Source organism: Episyrphus balteatus, chromosome 3 (assembly GCF_945859705.1).
Source record: "Episyrphus balteatus chromosome 3, idEpiBalt1.1, whole genome shotgun sequence".
Classification (NCBI taxonomy): domain Eukaryota; kingdom Metazoa; phylum Arthropoda; class Insecta; order Diptera; family Syrphidae; genus Episyrphus; species Episyrphus balteatus.
Genome location: NC_079136.1, coordinates 127,261,403 through 127,280,919, shown reverse-complemented (window position 1 = coordinate 127,280,919; position 19,517 = coordinate 127,261,403). Strand labels below are relative to the sequence as shown.

Below are 19,517 nucleotides of genomic sequence, written 5' to 3'. Positions count from 1 at the left end.
GATCAATGAAAATTAAAAAAAAAAAATTTTTAACATGCAATTTGTGTTTGTTTTTTGTGTGTTTTAACACAAAATGTTTGATTCAAAGTATTTGTTTGCTATTTCTTTTTTTGTAAATTATATTTTGTTGTTATACATAATACCTACTTACCATAATAACTATAGGTACAAGATATTGTTTTTTTTTCTATTTTTAGAAATTTTTTTTTTTATTTTATTTTTTAATTAAGAACCTCATCCCATTTTCTTTCGTTCAGTTTTTTTTTTTTCTATAAGAGTTTCTATAAAAGTTCTATAAGAGGAAATGACGCCATTTTAATTTTTGCACCTTTATGTGGAAATAGGTTTAATGGTTTTTCTTTGAATTTAATTGCACGTGCTCAAGATGTAATTATTTTTGTTTTTCTTTATTGCCGTGAGGTTTTGAATCGAAACAAAAAAAATAACATTCTTTGTTTTGTGGAAAGTAATTTGATAACCTTGCAATAATTGTGGGCTTTGAAATTGCCGTACTTAAATAGTGGGACTGGCTTTATGTTCATTGACTTTTCGTAACCCTTAATAATTTAATACATAGATACATATGTGTTGGTGATACATTTTCAAGGGATTTTTTTCTTTTAAACCGATATCAAAGATATGGAAGAATAATAACTGTCAATTTATATTCTATTTAGGGCATTTGACATTGAAGTATGTGGAATTTCCTATTCAATTTTTTAAATCTCCTGATTTTAACGAAGTTTTCAACGAAATAATATTTTATAACAGATTATAACAGTTTGGTTAGATAAATAAACAAACAGATCTAAAAAAAATATAGTGTGTGTACCACATGTTCATTCGAAATTCACTTTTATCAAAACTTGTTTTTTTTTTTAACTCGTGTGAACATGAACAATTTGATGTTATTTTTACTCTGATCAAACGCTGGAAAAGAAGTATCCCTGAATCTTGGTTGGGGTATTGTTGAGTTCTGAAAAGATGGTGGTCCATATTAGCCGCATGATCCATAAATACCTCCCTTACTCTAATTATCTGAAATTGTTGTTAAGTAAAGACGTTGTTGTATGTTAAATCGACGAAATTCAAAATTTCAATAAAAATTAAGTCATTTTCTATACACGTGTTATATAAAAAAGCTTCCGTCAATATAATTATTTTCTATAATTTTGTGTTTCCTTTTATTCCTAAAATAAATGAGCTTAAACATCTGGTTTTTCTTGTAAAAAAATAAAAAAGTCTATCAATATTCACATCGTCGTCGGTCGTCGTCACATAGCTTAGTAAGAACAAAAGATAAAAAAAAATATATTCTCAGTCAATCATAACAATCAATCACCACAAATCGAGTCATAAACATGAGTGCATCATAAGTTTCATTGACATTTAAATGTTGTTTTTTTTTTTTTTGTTGCTTCTTCTAAATTTTAAAAGTTCAAAAACTTTTATAAAATTTTTTGTATGGGTAGATATTTATTTAAACAAAATTCTCGCTCGCTTCAAAGATTTCAATATTCTCTACCTCTTCGAGATCTTCCCAAATGAGTATGAGTTTGATGATGAGTATACACTTCTAATTATCTTAAGTAAACATTTATTTGAATACGCTAATTTTAGCCATTTGACAGCTTTTTTGATCGTTTTTGTTGTTTTTTTTTTTTTTTTTTTTTTGCTCTGTTGCTTGGTCTAATGAATAGCAGACAAACCTCAACACAATATAATACAGAAATATAAATAAAATGAAACAAAAAAAAAAGTGTCAATAATTATTCATTGGATTTCTTTTTAGTGCTTCATTTGGATAAAGCACAAATAAGGCAACATATAACATTAACAGAGTACAAAAATATAATAAAAAGAAAACACGAATTCACCAATGATTTACATGTTTATTATTAAATTTTTGTGTTGTTTGTTAACTTTTACAATGTTTGTATTGTTTGTTATCAAGCTAAATTAATGGGTTTGTTTTTGGTATTTTCGAATGTTGGCCTTGTTTTTCGTTTTTTTTTTTTTTTGTTTGTTTTACTTTTCATCTCTTAAATATTTCATCTTTAAATGTTAATTAAATCAAATTATCACAAGATCTGATCTGATCCAACAAATAAACAAACAAGCTTCAGTGACTAAAGCTTCTCAAACTGTTATACTTGAGAGAAATGTTTAAATTACAGAAATTGACTTTAAATGTCAAAGTATTTATTTCATCAAATTAGTAAATTCGAATGCCACAGGTGCAGTGTCATGAAGGTTATACTAAAACTAAGTTTTTAAACGAAAATAAGGACCAATTTCAATGATTTTAAGTAATATTAAATTCACGTTTTTCACCACAGAAAGCAACGATTAACATCCCTGCCTAGAGGTTAACGAAAATTAAATCATACTTAATTCATGATGAATTACGATTTATTCTTAGAGGCAATAAACATCCCCGCTTATAAGTTAAGTGGAAATAAATACATAAAAATACTCCATTTATACACTCAGAGAGAAAATAACTATTTTAATAGTTGAAAACGGGATAACTATTTTAAATAGTCATTATTGACTATAGTTAATTTGGAGAATACGAGTACATACTTCGATTGACTAATAAAATAGTCACAAATAACCATTTTTTTTAACAATTTTAATAAATAGTTATCTCGTTATTAACTATTTTTTCTCTGAGTGTACTATCTTAATTTATTCCAGTTCAATTTGTAAAAAATGGTCGATTTAAACAGCTTTCTTTTTGAAATTTAACTTCTTTTGGCGCGTTATCCACGAGTAAAAGTACCTTTTAGCGGCCATCTTGGAACTTAAATATATTTTTTTTGCTGTCACAACACGTAAAAATAAGTTCAGTTTGTTTTTGTTTTTTTTCCCGATATTTAATAAATTTTGTTTCCCTTTTCACTGCGAGTACCTGTCGTATGACCAATTCAGAAAAGCTTGTTTTTCTAAAAAAAAAAAGGCTCAATCGATTATGATAAATAAAAAAATTGTTGACTACTTTTGAAAAAAAAAATTAAGCATAATATTGACGTTATCATAGAAAGGTTGGCTAAATAAGTCAACCAATTTCATTAATTTTAAAATGGATTTTTTTGAAATAAAATTTTTTGAAAACGGGTTGATGAATTTTTTGAACGTTTTTTTGAAAATTGTTTTTATGACCTGTTCGAACATTTATTTTGTTTAAAAATCGTTCAATGTTCTTTTCTTCAGTTAAAGTGAGAATATACAGTTCTCATTATTTTTTATTGGCTCAAATCTTTTTAAATGTTAAACGATGAAGTCTTATCCCGCCATATAACAATAGCTTGCATTGTTATAAAATTACTCTAAAGCTTTTCAACCACCATTTGCCAGTGAATCAGGAGAAAAAAATAAAATAAAAACAATTTATTAAAAGGAAATCATTTATTTCTAGATAAATTCAAGTTAAATGTACAAATGGCACGTTCACATCGCCCATTGCTCATTGTTGGAACAAATTAAAATTACAAATATGTATATACATTGGCTCTACTTGGCAAATGTGTGAATATAATTTAAAAATCGTACAAAGAAATTAAAAAGCAAAAAAAAAAAAATAAAACTGTTTATTTTGCAAATTGAAAGCACAAATAGTGTAGAAGTAGAAGCAGCATGTAATAACATACATAAAATTACAAAATGGAAATAAAGTTGTTGTTGAAGCAATATAAATAAATAAATTTTCATTTCGATAACAATCAAAATGATTGTGTTGTTGAAATTTATACGTATGTAGGTGATTTATTTTTTTTTTTGTATAGTTTCTTCTTTCGTTTCGTCTATAAAATGTCAAATAGGTATCAAATTTATAATCGATGGTATTTAATTTGCAATTAAATGTAGGTAAAACTAGTTTTTTTGTTGTCACTGATTAATTGCAAAAAATAAAAGTAAATACAAATTGCAATCTCGTATCAAGATATCAAGAATTTGATGAATAAAACAAACGTGTGATCGTTCTATCAATAACTGTGACGAATATCAATCGATTTACTTTTTTTTTTTTTTGAAGTTTAGCTTCTTGAACAATATTGTTTACTTGTCAAAATTGACACATGTTCAGAGACGCTTTTTGCAAAATGGTATTGTAATAATTTTGAGTTTGCATTGGGGGTTTTCATACAACGGTGAAATGTCTGTATAAACCTGGTAAAATAGTAAATATGGTAAACGAACTGTCAAATCCATACAAAACTTTGACCGTTTACCAGGTTTACCCAGAGTTTACACCGTTTCATGAATATGTACCCCTATTATATTTATTGAGCAACAAATTAGATGCTAGATTTTTTGAGAATGAAATAAATTTCTGTAGGCTTGGTTTTCAATTACACCGGTATCGCAAGTCATTGGACATTATTAAACAAATTCTGTCACCAAACTTGAAAATTAGTGTCATTTTAAAACGTTATTCGACGTCAATTGAAAAACAAATAAAAATAATTCTGCATTCTATACGCCTTTATTAATATTTGCCAACAAAAATTAAAAATAGATCTAACTTAAGACGTAACGTTTGTAATATCACTAATCCTCTCACTCACCAATCCCACACACACAAAAATTCCATTCTACAATTCAATAAAATAATAACAATAATCTCTTGAAATTCGATGTCTAAATACGTAACAAGAAACCTCAAATCAACATCTAATGTAGCATAAAATCGATTAGTATTTTTTTTCCACTGTTGGCAAACAGTACAAAAGAATAAAGATTAAGGTCAAAACCTCACCACAAGTCCCCACCCACCTATCTGACAGTAATAATAAAAAAAAATTAATGTTCTTTTTTTTTTTTTTGTTAAATACACATCCGCAAATGTCATTTTGTTCGTGGTATAAAATTTCATTGTTGGGTTATGGAATGCAAAAAAAAATATATATATATCGTTCAAATAGTTTTAGTTTTGACGTAATAGAGAGGGAGAGGGAGTGGAATGTGGTCATACTCACATCACATGTACATATTATGTGTCAATACTCCCACATCCTTTTTGTGTATGTGTATTTCAAATGACATAAAAGACAGACTTGTCGCCACTAATCTCTGCTTATAGTAGAATTGACATTAAATGTCAAATACAAAAAAGACAAAATCGTACACAACTAGGACTTCAACCCCATTTATGTCAGTCTACTGTCTCCAACTCTCCAATAAAAAATGTCTACACATTCTGAATCTCCCTATAATTTCTAGTAATATTAAATTTAATGAATATTCCCAAAAGAATAAATATCTTTTTAAAGGAACAAGAAACAAACAAATCATACAATTAACCAAAAAAGAAGAAAAAAAAAACATATTTATATTGACAAGCAACTGTCATCTATCGCAAGAATCCATTCAAATTTTTAATAACACAAACCCGAATTATTATATCAAACCAAAATGTTTTCCAACTAGTCCAGTCATTTTAGATTTGGTTGTATGGAGGTCTGAGAAATAATTCGCAACTGCAATTCGGACTAAAAATATGAAAGTACACTAGTACAGGAACTAAACCCCCCATTTTCCGAACAAATGTCTGGACGACTTTGGCCGCCATTTTGTTTTGAACAGTTTTGCGACTATCGCTTGTAGTTCGGCTAGTTTTGGTCTTAGAGAAAAATGTTATGAGACAAAGTTGTAGCAAATTTTATTTCCCACAAAAAATGTTAAGTAAGTTTTTATTCTAAAACCTACCATTTAGGAGTTATAATGAATTTCGTAAAATGCTATGCTCACTTATTTTTTATATTCACCATAACTTTTTTTTTCAAACTTTTATTAAAAAATTGTTGTTATAAAAGTTAAAGAGCTACTAATTATCTATGTTTGTCTCATACTAAGTTTTTTTGTCCGAGTTGCCGTTTCCTCACTAAAACAAAAATTCAATAAAAAAAAATTTGCAAAAACAGGGTGATTCGAGTAAGTTGAGTTGAGACAAGAAAAAAATCGTACTGGAGGGGGGGTCTATTTGTTGGTTAATGTTGGTTTTGGTTCTTGAGTTATTTGCTTTGAAAGAAAGCGAAGGCTGAATTGACATTCTTCAGAATGTTTTTCAAGATAAGAATAAATATCATCCATTGCCGCGTCTATTCCAGTCGAAAATGGTCGTCCTGCCGATTGATCCGATTTTTCATGATACATGGTAAAAATGCACTTCATGTGATATCGTGCACCAACAACGGACAAATCAGTGCAATCAATGACACGAGACAAGAGAGCTTGTGCCTTATCATCACCACGGTTGGTTAAAGTGGCAATAATTTTGTCTCTTAAGGAATTGCTAGTCACGAATTTTACTTGTTTACACTGAAAATAATAAATTTCGTAAAATTACGAAAATCGTTTCATACACTACATTTTCGTTGGCCCAACGAAACTTTCGTTGGCTCAACGAAAATATGTAATTTTTCGTAATATGAAAACCTTCATCAATTAATGAAAACGTTTCATACACTTTTTAGTGCCAAAAAATCCAATTCAATGAAAAGATTCATCAATTAACGAAAAATTTCATATTCATTTTAAAGAATAAAAATAAGAATTTTTTCCTTACTTTATTAAAGTTTTAATTAAGTAACGAAAAAATTCATTAACTTATGAAATTCAACATTAACTAACGAAAATCTTCATAAGCTTATGAAAATTCTTCATATACTAATGAAATATTACATTGGCTTATGAAAAAATACATACAATATTTTGGACTATATATTAAATTAATAATTTAACAAGTCCAATAAAAAAATGCAATTAATACAACGAAAAGTTTCGTTAGCTAACAAATATTTTTTCGTAATTTAATTAAAATGTTCATTAAATTTACGAAAAAATTCGTTAGCTTACGAAAGTTCTTTCATAAATTAATCAAAAAATACATTGACTAACGAAAAATATCACCGTGGTTAATTAAATTTTACGTTAATCGATGAAAAATTTCGTAAAGTGATGTAAAAATTCATTAACTTTCGATCAAAAATTTTTATGAAAAATTTCATTAAAATACTACAGTTTTCGTTGATTGATGAAGTTCTTCATTAACGTATGAAAGCCATTTCGTTGAGCCAATTAAATTTTTCATCGGCTGAAAATTAATTAAATTTTCGTTGGCTCAACGAATTTTTTCGTTGTATTTACGTAAGGATTTGGTTCAGTGTATGTTTATAAAAATGTTCTTCAATGTACTCACCGCAAAATAAACATGTTGTCTGGTAAGAAAAGTTTGGCTCAACTTGAATATCTGGGGCTGGGCTTGAATTGAGCCTTTTTTTACGCAAGTCAGCTTCAATCATCCTTTGGTTCACGTAATTTTTCCAGCAAGTTGGGTGCATTGAAACATTTTGAGTTCCTGTGAGAAACTCCTCATTTTTTGTATCTTTTCTTTTTATCGCGGCATTAAGGAGTGACAAAATACCTTTTTGTTTCACAAAAACAACATCACCTTCACTTAAAGTTTTCTCACACACGAAACACGAATTCATTTTCAACACTCCACAGTTTTTAATAAATTATTATTATTATTTGTATATTATATTTTGTATTATATCTATATCACACAAAACTAGTTTCACAATTTTGCAATCACAAAATATCACTTAGTTTAGTTACTCGAGAAACGACCGACGTGAACTTACTCTAAACGATAATGATAGTGAAAAACTTACAATGTCCTACAAAAAAATCATATCCTATGTCGTTTTCTATTGACGAATCTCAGAATGAGATTTGTGAATTTGACAGCTGAAAGGGGGGGTGAAGAGGGGAAATAGTGGACAAATCTCAGATTTCATGATCTATTTGCGTCCTGAGATTCAAAAAAATGACAAAAAAATGAATCTGAGATTCAAGAATCTGATTCTGGATTTTTATCAAGATTCACGCATACAAACACACGCACTTTCACACACACTCCTCTGTTTGACATTTGTCTGAACATTTGTTGTTGTTTTATTTTTTTTATACGCACAGATTTCGCACACAATTACAAAACTAGATTTCATATTCTATTTGCAGTGGAAAATCTGAGAATTTTACACAAAAATCTCAAAAGTCAATAGAAAACGACACTAGATGTCTCGCCAACAAAAAATAGCGTCTATCGTCCTAAATTCCTTAGAAACTGAAATTGACCAAAAAAAGCTTTTCCAAAAGCTTTAAAATATTCAGTAAATACACACAAAATCATCTCGCTCATCTTCTTTCTTAAAAAAAAACCTCTTCTTTCCTATGAGAGTGAGTGAGAAAAAATTACCAATTGAAAAAGAGCTTTTTTCAGCTTTATTTTTGAAAGCTCCTTGTCTGGTAAGAATCGTCTTATAAAGAAAAAAAAATGATTCATATTTTTCTGAGCAGACAAGATATCTGTATGATTATATTATCTGTGCCTTAAGTTTTCTTAACCGCAGCTGTAGCTGCTGGTTTAAAAAAAAAGCGTCCCGTTAGGATTGTTGGTTGAGATCCTTTTTCATTTTCTTGTGTTGCTTTGATTTCAACGTTATATTTCAAATTGGGGAAATAAAAAATAACAATTCAAGCGGTTTTCTACTATCTTAGGTTTCTATGGTTTTTCATATTGACGCACTCTATTATCGAAGCACTCTATTATTATTATTAAAAAATACTCTCAAATATGTAAACAAACGATTTAAAAAAGGGTATTTTAAAAAACCTACACACTAATTAAAGGTAGTAACTCCTCAGATCCAAGAAAAAAATCAAAAGTAATTACCCTTTGTCTCCCAAACTCCATGGGGGCACGTATAAATCCCTAATATTTATCATATTTATGTCGCCGCAACAAAGTTGGTTATGTTTATTTTTTACTTTCTCGAAAACTACAAGACATTTTTGCAGGGAGTTTTCTGTATTTAATTGAAAACAAATAAGAGAATTGAAATTCGAAAACTAATTTAGAACTTTATCACACACAATTTTGAAAAAAAGTTTTTTTTTTTATTTTCTTTTCAAAATTTCGATTTTGAAAATTAATTTTTCAAAAACTATTTCATAAAACAGCTTCATTCAAAAACGAAATACAAGACAAAGTTTTTATCTTCACAAAAACTTATAACACGTTATTGTAGGTGTTACCGTTGATTTTTAATAATTTTGTTTCCAAATTAAGCCATTATTTTTAGAAAATTTCCCCTTCTGGCTAAATGGGGGGGAATAGACCCCCCCTCCAGTACGATTTTTTTTTTGTCTCAACTCAACTTACTCAAATCACCCTGTTTTTGCAAATTTTTTTTTTTTATTGAATTTTTGTTTTAGTGAGGAAACGGCAACTCGGACAAAAAAACTTAGTATGAGACAAACATAGATAATTAGTAGCTCTTTAACTTTTATAGCAACAATTTTTTAATAAAAGTTTGAAAAAAAAAGTTATGGTGAATATAAAAAATAAGTGAGCATAGCATTTTACGAAATTCATTATAACTCCTAAATGGTAGGTTTTAGAATAAAAACTTACTTAACATTTTTTGTGGGAAATAAAATTTGCTACAACTTTGTCTCATAACATTTTTCTCTAAGACCAAAACTAGCCGAACTAAAAGCGATAGTCGCAAAACTGTTCAAAACAAAATGGCGGCCAAAGTCGTCCAGACATTTGTTCGGAAAATGGGGGGTTTAGTTCCTGTACTAGTGTACTTTCATATTTTGAGTACAAATTGCAGTTGCGAATTATTTCTCAGCAAAAGTATAACTTGACTGGACTAAACGTCAAATACACACGCTTGCTGTGTGTAAGCATTTAATAAAATGACGTCAATAATGCCAATTTGCATTGGCTATTTGCCGAATTAGTTTTTAGCTATCTATATCAAATATTTACTTGACTATTTTGGATTTATTGTAAACAATGAAATTTGAGGGCCTGTCTACACTCTTACATTAATTGCATTACGCAAAAATGAAAATGATTTCCTGAATATATCTAGATAGATACAAACATTGGTTAATACAAAACAAATAAAAAAAGAAAACAAAAGAGAAAAGAAAAGAAGATTGAATTAAGTTTGATTTCAAGGTTAAAACTTTTGTGTTGTAAAGTCAGAAATTTTTCCAGTTTTAAATTTATCTTTTATTTTTTTGTATGTCAGTACCCCCGCTGACCGGTTTCATTTTCATGTTTGATTTTTTTGTTTTTTGGCTACTTAATTACAGCGCTGAACATTACCTTTGGTTATGCAGACTTGTTCGATTGGGTCAACGAATGAGGGCCAAAGTAGTTTCCATCAACGGTAACTTTTGACACTGGAAGAATTCAGACCGAAAGTTTCTAATAAATCAGCCATTAACCGAAAAAAGTATCCAAAAAGACCTGTTTGTTTTTTTTTTTTTATTATTATCGATCTGTTTGCTCCCTATTTTTTATGTTGTCTGGCTAAGAGTTTGGTTGTTATCTTTTATTGTTTTCTTTTTTTTTTTTTTGTTAGTCTCTGAAATATTTTTTCATAGTTGTTTTGATTTCTTATTTGTTGTTGTTAAAATTGTACTACGAAAACGTAGTAAGAAAAAATAAAAAAAAGAGGGGGTAACTTTCCACAGTTGAATAATAACAAATGATTAGAATGTTTTTTTTTTTTATTAAAATTAGGCTCGAGTTTGATAAGTCAGATATCGAATATGATAGAAGCTGTCGTCTCGTACTCATCGGGGTTTTAATGATTTACTTATTCTGAACACATTTTTTGTTTGTAGTTCAAATATAGGAATGTGTTTGAGTGGGTGAGTATGTATCTATAAAGTAAAGCAGCAGAAAATAATGTTTGATTATCGTGTGTTTTATGCGTAAACATATTTTTGTTCATGCTTTTAAAAAATAATTTAATTCTAGTCAAGTCGATAATATCCGAAGGTTGCCGTGGTTGGTGTATTTTTTTTGGTTTACTGTTTGTTTGGGAGTGGAAAATTTTCTTGTCACCATCTTTTTTTTGTTTTTTTGTACTGTTTGATTATTTGTTTGTTTTTTTTTTTTGTTCGTTATTTTTTTTTTTTTTTTTTGACCATGAACTCGTCGAGTTTAATAGCACTCACTTGTAGGATATGTGTAACCTTGGGGTTTTGCCTTTTTCTTTCGAATATGAAGTCCTTGAAGACAAACAAAATAAAGAACAAAAAAAAAAAAAAGAAATAAAATGAAAGAAATTATGCGACATTTCTGTGAGAAGAAATTTTATGGCTTTCAAGTGTTGAAGTTGATTGCTTGGTAAATTTGGGTCTATTTTTGGCAAAATGAAATATCCTTTTAATTTTATCGTTTGTCGGTTGGTATATGTATTTTGAAGTAAGTCAACTCTCATTTCATTAAGGTTGACATGGTTAAGGGGTTGTTTGCACTCAGGCAATAACACTGATGGGAAGGAAAAATATTTTTGAGATAGTCTGTTGAGGAAAAATTTATTGATGACGTGATTTGTTATCTTTTTGATGGTAAACTTACTTTGAAATTAGAGCAACCAATAACTACTTCAAAAAGAGTCATCTTTCTTAACATAAGAAGTTGGTGAATTTTGACAAGCTTTAACTTTCAGTTAAATTATTTTATAAATATAATGTTTTAATTTGTATTACAAAGTTTCATTGATAGTTTTACTTAAAATGAATTGCGAATGTGTTATACCAAAAACCGAACTAACCAATTTGTCAAGATGGCGGCTTTTTGTATCAACTGTTTGCCCCAACAAATAACTCGTGTTTCAACTGAGTTTAGTTTTCTCCTAATTATAGCCTGATTTGAGAAATTTAATTCTCATATGAAAACAAAAAGTTAATTGAGAAACGTATCTAAAATTAAAACGCGTTCCTTTAGAGATGCTAGGCTACTTATGGGTAGAAATCTAGTACTTCCAACCACACATTCTATCTACCCGAACTTATAACTCAGCAGTTATGTACATGGGCAAATCAAAGGAACGCCTCTATTTTTTTAAATACTTTATTTTATAACTCAGGTGTTACATGAGCAATTTTTTGATTACTCAAGTTCAGTTTGTTTCCTTTCAACATATTAGCACACACTAGATCAGTTCGGGTACTGCCTAAAACAGAAATATTTCTACTTTTTTCAACATTCTAAGCCTGATTTGGGTACTCTGTAATAGTGTAGTTTTGTAAATTATTTTTGACAAAAGTAGAAATATTTCTATTTTAGGCAGGACCCAAACAGGCCTGCTGTATGACCTAAGACTCTTGCACAATTATTTAAAAATTCATATTTAAAATATGTAATAAAATTGAATTGAAAAGACGTACGCACATATTTACGTTTTAACATTGTAGGTTAACCGGAAAAATTGTAGTTGGCAAACAAATACATACAAAATAGCTGCGTTTTTTAGGTGAATTATTTACGCCCCATTTTATAAGTTTGACAACTTGCCAGTATTTCTGGCAGAATTTTGCTATATTTTTTAAATAACAACTCTGTTGTATGAAAATAACATTTGACAGTAGTTTGATTTTTTGTCCAAATTTTCAATTAACCAAAATATGTAATAAAATTGAATTGAAAAGACGTACGCACATATTTACGTTTTAACAATGTAGGTTAACCGGAAAAATTGTAGTTGGCAAACAAATACATACAAAATAGCTGCGTTTTTTAGGTGAATTATAAGTTTGACAACTTATTTTTAAAATATTTTTTAAATAACAACCCTGTTGTATGAAAATAACATTTGACAGTAGTTTGATTTTTTGTCCAAATTTTCAATTAACCAAAAAAACCGAAGATGTCGAACATTAAATTTATTTGAATTAATCAAGCATTAGAGAAGCATATGACGACTATCCGTATCACCACTTGTGTCACACTTAAAATCACGACACCCTGTTCAAACTGATAATCCGATTACGAGTTTTATTATATGTAATTATTTTTTTGTTAACAATTATTTTTTGTTGTTGTTGTTGTATGTATGTATTCTCATTTTTAATAAAATGCAAATTTTATTTATTTATTTATTTGACATCAAGACAAGCCAGACATACTGGCTAATCTCAACAGAAAAAACAAAAATTATAAAAAAAAAAAAAACAACAAGAAAATGAAACATCTCAGAATTATTATTATCTGTATATAAAATTTTTTGCTGATATAGGCCACTTAATATAGAGTTAGGTAATCAGGTATATAATCAAAGAAAATGTCATAAATACATTTTATTTTATTCAACTGTATAGGTAAATAAAAATAAAAGAACAACAAAAATAAATATACACATGACGATAAAAATTAAAAAAAAAAATAAATAAACAAAATATTTATTTTTTCTTGTCTTTCGTGACACAAAAAAAGTAGGTATTAAACAACAGCTTGAAAGAATGTGATAAATAATACTGTCACGGGTAGAGCAGCTGTCATCGATAAGAAATTGTTAGTCTGAGATGCCGGTTTAATTTGTTTTTATTATAATTTTGTTTATGTTTTTTTTTTTTTTTTCTTTTTATTTTAGTTCCTTATTATTTTATTTTAATAAATCAAAATGGAAATTATTGCTAAATATTTTAAATGATTTAGTTTTTTTTGTAGTAAATATACCTATGGTAATTTGACAAATTTGGTTAAATATTAGCCCTGTTCCATTGGGAGGTGGCAAAGTACTACTAGTAGTTTACTAGCGATTTTCAATGGAACCCACTTTCAACGAATTCAATACAAATCGTATCTACTCGGGAAGAAGAGCATGAGTAGATGATAGTACTAGATTATTCAAAACATCTACTGGTAGTAAATTACCACCTCCAATGGAACAGGGGACAGGGCTATTGATGAATTTATAATAGGTCCGTTCCACACTCAGTCTGAAACTGAAGAATTTGGTTATATTTGGTAATTTTTGGTACCGAGTCTGTTCCGTGTTCCCAATTACAAATATGTGTAGAAGAGAGCGCTCATGAGAGAGTAACAAACTTCCCCACCCAAAAATGTTCCCACTTTTTTATTAGAAAAGTAAAAGCAAAAACAATTTTGAAAGTTTTGGTTTTTCAACTGTTTCAACGATTAGGTAATCTATTATTTAGAAGAATGTAGCTTTTACATGCTTTTTGTTTTTGTCATGATACGATCATTTTTTTTACTGAGATACAGCCTATCAAAAATCCGAAAAAAAAAAAAATGACAATTCAAACATTTTGAAACAAAATAATTTATTGTTAAAAAAATGTATAGCATTTATATGTAGTTTTCGGAGGCCGCAAATTAACGACATATTTACTTTTGGTCCATTTTTTTTAAATACATTTTTTAATTAAATAAGATGATCAGTGCACGGTTATTTGCCAAGAAGACGGAAGTTTTAAAATGAACGGACACATCTTCTTAATTTGTTGCACCTACCAAAAAACTTAAAGGAATGCAAAAATTTTTTGCGATTTGCCATGAAACCCAAACGAACATAAGATTTTTTTTCATAGAGAATATTCACCAAACATGTTGAATTGATTTTATTATTTCTCGGAGAAGAAAAGCGATATCGAAATGATTTAAACGGATTTTAAAAGAAAAAACTTAGTTCTTTAAGAAACCGCTACAAATGTATTTATAAAAAATTATCACGCAAGATGACATAACCTCAAAAACTGTTAAAAAAGGGTATTTTTGATTTTCTAACAGTAATATCTAAAAAACTTGATGTGATGGATTTTTTTTGAGTTTGGATTCGAGTTCAGCATACGAAAAACCATTAGAAAAGTATACCCTGACTTCTATAAAAAAAAAACTTTTTGATTAGAGAAATCGAATTGGGCAGAAAAAATGAACGGACTTAGATTCGAATATCTGAAGATCTAAAAATGCCACTAATTTGATTGAAATGCCGTTAAAAAGAGGGATATTTTTTCTAAAAATAGAGCCATTATTTGAGTTTCTACCATTATTATTAACAGAGTTATTAACAAAAACGTGTGAAAAAGTACGTAAAAGTACGTTTTTTCATAACTTATTAAGCTCATGAAAAACGAATAGCTCGATAAAAAATTTTAAAGCTTTTTTCTTACTATTTAGACCCCAAGGAACATTTCTGCATCAAAACATATGGAGTGCAAGACACTTCGAGTAGTGTCGCGTTCAAACGACCCGTGCGGGGCAAATGTATTCCAAAAAAAAAAAATGAAGGTGAACATCCTTTTATGTTTGTTTAGTCATTTAATTTCAAAAAGAATGCACACAAAATTAATGAAAATAATACACTTAAATTTTTTTAAAAAGGGTATTCCTAATAAAATGAGAGTTTAAACGGATTCAAAATTTTTATAAGATTTTTATTATGTTTCAAAAAGATGATTATTTTAAGAAGAGCATCATCTTGATTTTAAGTGTCTTATTTTTCTCTGTGGCGAAATGTTGGTCCTCTTAAAGTAAATTGTTTATTCTTGACAAGTTTTTCCCAACTTGTTATGTAACTCTAGCCTCACACGATTTACCTATTCGTGGAATAAATTTATTCAATAGCCACTTTAAATCAACTGCAAAATTGCGCTGATGACCTACTATCTTAATTTAACTCTTTCTAAGATAATGTCAGAGAATAGAAAACTTGAAAACATGCTGTTTTCAATTTTGATTTTATGACAATGCAATAAGTAAAAGTCGGTTTTTTAGAAATCATAAATCATTTATCCATTAAATTAAAACCACAAAAAAAAGAAATTACTTAACACCAAACGAAAATTTATTAACTCCAAACACAAAAACAACAAATAACAATCAAATATAACACAATATGCATCCCTAAATCATAAAAAAAAATTAACCATGTTGTTGGTTCCGTTTCATATAAACTGAAATTACGTCGTATGGACATGAATGAGTGGAAATTCATGTTCATTGCCATGGCTTAAGGGAATTTAACCTTAACAAAAAATAAAAAAAACTAAAACTAAAAAAAATAACAATATTTTTTTTTTTAACTCATGTGTAGAACTAGAAAATAATAATAACATAGTGAGAGTGAGACACGCTAACCACCACACATCATGCCAGCCATAAAATATACAATATTTGTTGTTTTTCTTATTTTCCAAAATTAACACGAAGGTGATTCAACCTTCCGCTCTGCTGAGGTGATAGTTCTTCTCTTTAGCATAAAAGTAAAAACTATACAAAAATAGATCAACTTTGAAAAAAAAAAACTATCCAAGGCCGAGCGTGTGCTCTTTCTATATAATAGCGGGTTGATGGAAAGTTTTGTATTCGCGGGATTAAAATCAAAACAAAAACAAAATAATAAAGCAAGGAAATACTGAGAACTCACAGAAAAAAAAAACACCAACAAAGAGAACAAAATGATGATGGCAAAGGTCCAGATTTTTAAAAGCAAACATAGTTTCAGAATATACACATCCACAATACAAAAATGACAATTATTGGAAGAGAGAAAAAGTAGCCAGTTTTTTTGCCCAATTTCCTGTCCAAATGGTTTTTAGTAAAAAAAAAAAAACATCAAAACTCAACTAGGCATAACTTCCATTTATTAGTTCCCAATAGAAAAAAAAAAATAAAAAATGAAAACATCAAGGGAAGAGAAGAAGTAAAATACAATTTGCGTCTCAAGGTCTAATTTAATCATAACGACTTCATAAGTATTTACTATGTGCGCCAAAACCTCATAAAAAACTCGTAAGGAAACGATTTTGAATATTATCTTTCAATATATACATAATGTACTGTACTGATATCTCTGGTTTATAGCGGTAATGTTTTTTTTTGGTATGCGGCAAGAATGCCAATTTTTTTTAACAACAAAACCAAAAAATGACCAATGATATCTGAATTAAATCAACAATGACGTAGTCGCTTGATGAAACGTCAAAAAAAAAAAATAATAAATAGCAAAACGAAATGAAATAAAAACATCGCCGCCACATGGCCTTGGTACTCGTAAAAGAAGAACAACATTCGCCTTCGAAAGCCCCAGCCCGAGCACTACCGCATTGTTGTTTTGTCTTGCGATTGTGAACCGCGAATGCTACTTCACTGCCGCATCTCTCTCTCTCGTCAGCCATCCACAACATCATTCTATTTTTTTTTTCGAAGCGAGCGATAAGAGTTCTAAATCTAAAGGCCGGTCCCACACTCTTATAGCCGGCTGTGCGGGCGTTGCGTGGCAAAACAAATGAGACTGGCAGCGATAGTGCGAAAGCATTCGCAAACAATGTTACCAATTATGTTGGGGAAACTTGATAAGTTTTAAAAATAGATCTTTTAGGATTTATAACATTTTTGGATTCCCTTTACTGAACGGTAAAGTAAGTAGGTTGAGACCATTCTCTCAGAACCAAAACGATCAGTGATAGCAATTTTTGTCTTCATTGGCCAGAATCACACTTTGCATACATTTTCCGGGCTTCTTTCCCCCTCTAGCCTCTACATAAAGAAAAACAGAACAAGATTGACGATTCTGAATTTTTCGTGTTCAATACTCGACGTAATCTTTTCTTTTTTTTTTTTTTAGAGCAACAAAAAAGTCAGTCAAAAGATACAATGGATGGGTTCAACGCAGGCCACTTGAACTAATGATCTGAGTGAGAGGCTCTGATTGGTCACAACTAAAAGTCACTAAACTTTCACCTTACTTTTAATGTCATCTTGCCAATCAAATGCACCAAATGACTCCATAAGAATCATAAACAAAGCAGCGTCAATTTGCCGCTCGTGCGGTGACGTTGCGTTTATTTACCGGTGTTACGGTAACGCTGCATGAATTCAATTCTTCTCTTTTTTTCTCGCAGCGTCACCGCAACAGCAGTATATTGATGCGTCACTGCACGATCGGAAAATTGACGCACTTTTGTGTATGATTCTTATGGAATTAAATAGCGTTAAATCTGCGGCATCTTCAATTGGTACCAAGCGTCGTTTTTCTGGTATGCTGCTTAGGCGGTAAATCGCAGAGAAAAATTTTCGTTCTTATGCGGTTCAAATCTTTGGAAAATACTTTTGTATAGTTTTTTTATTTCACAAATTTAAATTTTTATACTACAATGGCAACCATGAAAGAGGCATCGCTTCATTATAGGACAAGAGAAGTAATGTTAAGTTTTTTTGATATAATTTGCGTGATTTTGCGCTGCATACGAGTTCAAGAGTGTGGTATTGTTGGTTGGAGTAGGGGGTTTTGTAGAGTATATAAAGTGTGTCGTTGTTAGTATATATTTGTAAAAGGGTACACCGTTATATCACAGCTAACGATGACTATTATGTTGCTGTTTTATTTTATTTTATTTTTTTTTGTTTAAAATGTAAATTGAGAAAAAAAAAATAGTTTATACATACACAACACATAATGTATGTACATAGAATATATTTTGTATAAAATATATCCAATTTTATAGGACAGTGTGAGGACGACTAGTTCTTTTCTGGCTTCTTCTTATCTTATTCCTTTTTTTTTTGCCAAGCAATCGACTTGTTTTTATTTTTTTTTTAATTCTACATATCTCTCTATTATAAAAAGTCTTGAGAAATAGAAGGAAGATTGTTTTGACATTTTTAAGGCAAGGTTTTGTATTACAACTGGCAGAGAGAATTTGTTGTTGGGGAAGCTGTCACTGTCAACCATAAAGCAACAGAGCCAGCGCCAAGAGAATGAGTGACATGCAATTGCATTTGTTTTATGCAAATTGCGATAAGGAAACTTTTTTATATGATGAACGGATGGGTGTTTGTTTGTTGTTGTTTTGTTTTTCTTTTAATTTTTTTTATAGAATATGTGTTACAACGAGCAAGAGATGTTGACAATATTTATTAAAACAAAAAAACAAGTATGGTTGTTGTTTGTTTGTTTGCTTTTATCTTGTCTTGTCTGGAACGCACCCATAAGAGATTATTAATATAGGATACATACATGGGATTTGATGTATGAAGAGAATTAAGTAATGAGTTTATGAGGGCAAAGGATAAGCAAATGAAACCAATGGGATCAAATGAGGATGAGGAAATTGTAATATTATTATTTTCTTTTTTTTTTTAAGAAAACTTGAATTACATAAGTTATTTATTTTTTTGTTTATTTGGGTCACCATTTCGATAAAAAAAATATGGTTTCATTTTTAAGGAAATCTTCTCTGAACTGGCCAAATTGACTTAGACATATTCTTAGTCTTCTCGACTCAGGAGAGTCAATAAGTTGTCTCGGCTTGGATGCTTTAGAAAAAATTTGTTATTTGGAAGGAAGCGAAACCATTCTTTCTTTCTTATGCGATACATGGCCTAGGACTAGGATGGACAAATCTTGAATGCCATCGCATTGACACTGGTTCGGTTTCTTCAGCGGTACAAAAGATTATTTATGAGGAAGTGCATAGTTGAAGAAAGTAAAAGTGCTTGTGGGGCTCTGCTGTGAAAATTTCACAAAATAAAAAAAAAAAAGCTTAGATTTTCCAAGTGAATTTTTAGAGTAACTAGTTTCTTTTTGAAAAATAACACGGCGACCCAACATAAATTGAATAAACCAGACAAGCAATATACGGGGTTTAAATATTTCCAGATATATTAACAT

At 29.4% G+C, this 19,517-nt stretch overlaps 1 protein-coding gene across 2 annotated transcripts in view; it reads right to left on the bottom strand.

The window, feature by feature from the left end:
• The window catches only part of LOC129913021 (serine-rich adhesin for platelets), a 54,928-nt gene that overhangs the window by 26,540 nt on the left and 8,871 nt on the right, over positions 1 to 19,517 (bottom strand). The gene's annotated exons all lie outside the window — the stretch shown is intronic.